At 51.9% G+C, this 1,303-nt stretch overlaps 1 protein-coding gene across 1 annotated transcript in view; it reads right to left on the reverse strand.

Annotated features, from left to right (window-relative positions):
• The window catches only part of PPP1R13B (protein phosphatase 1 regulatory subunit 13B), a 63,231-nt gene extending 62,256 nt beyond the window's left edge, over positions 1-975 (reverse strand). The window contains exon 1 of the mRNA XM_031553698.1: positions 841-975. The gene's annotated coding sequence lies outside the window, so the exon portion shown is untranslated. The remainder of the gene's footprint in view (positions 1-840) is intronic.
• Positions 976-1,303: the final 328 nt, after the last annotated feature.

Below are 1,303 nucleotides of genomic sequence, written 5' to 3' on the forward strand. Positions count from 1 at the left end.
AAAAAAAAAGAACCAACCACATTTGGTCCAGCTCTACAGCCATACGTTCACATCATCCTGATATTTTGCACTGATTATTCCAGTAAATGGTTTATTTCCCATCCTTGCAGCCCACAAATCAAATAGCTGGGATAAGAAACTGGAAGACTAATGGCACTATCAAAGTGTCCATTTAAATATGTATATTCCTGAGTACTTTATGACAGACAGTCCACAAAAGCATCTAAAAGCATCTAAAAGAAAAGCAAAATATTTATTATTTCAGGATTCAGACTCACAAGCTCTAATCTGCAACATTACTACCACTGCAGCAAGGTAATTTGTTTTTATTAAAACTCAGCTGTCAGTGTGAAAACGCTTTGAAGTAGATTTCAAAAACATAATAAAAGTCAGAATCTTATAACACTTTCAAATAACCACAAGCAACTGCTGTATTTCTACAAGTACGAAGGCAACAGCACGGCACAGAGACACTCACCAAGCTGTAAAGAAAGAAAAGAAAACAGCAAGCCAATACCATGGACTTCTAGAAAGCCAATCACTGGAGCACGGAAGTTATGACATCTGCCTCAGACTCACACACGAGTCAGTAATGGGAAGCAAATCCATGCGTTATGACCCAGCCTACCGTTGGCATAGGTTTTCAGTAAGAATTTTATGAATGTAAAGCACGGCCCGAGTCGCAATGGAAGCCGAGCACGCTGACAGGCACAGAATCATAAAACAGAACGGCCTGGCTCGGAAGGGGCCGCGCAGTTCGCGCAGTTCCGAGCCCCTGCCGTGAGCCGGGCTGCCGCTGCCGTCTCAGTTCGGCTTTCACTCGCCGATACCCACCCGCACCTCAATGAACTCCGATGTCGGTTTCCAGCGCACGCAGCTCAGAGAAATCCTCCTCCGGCACCAACGGAGCGCTCCGGTACCCGAGCACGGCAGTCGGAAGGCACACGGCGCTAACCCGCCCGTCGCGACGCCTGCCCACAAGCGCTACCTGCGCCTTTCCATCCGCAATCCCAGTCCGACCGAGCCGCGCACTTCCTGCCGGCGGCCGCGGAGCGAAGTTGGAGCGGTGACATTTCCTGAAAGACGTCCCCGCTGCTCTCCCCGAGCGGCGTTCTGCTGCAGCGCCTCGAGCACTGCGGAGGAGCCGTAAATAAAAGCTCCTTTTCTCGGGAAAACGCGGCGGCCTTCTCCCGAGCGCCTCCCGCACGCGCAGCCGAGCTCAGCCGGAGCTGGGCGCCGCCTCCCGGCCCCGGGATCGGCCCGCGAGGGGAGAAAGAGCCAACGCAACCGAACTGCTGCTTTG

The sequence above is a fragment of the Meleagris gallopavo genome, chromosome 5 (genome assembly GCF_000146605.3).
Source record: "Meleagris gallopavo isolate NT-WF06-2002-E0010 breed Aviagen turkey brand Nicholas breeding stock chromosome 5, Turkey_5.1, whole genome shotgun sequence".
Taxonomy (NCBI): domain Eukaryota; kingdom Metazoa; phylum Chordata; class Aves; order Galliformes; family Phasianidae; genus Meleagris; species Meleagris gallopavo.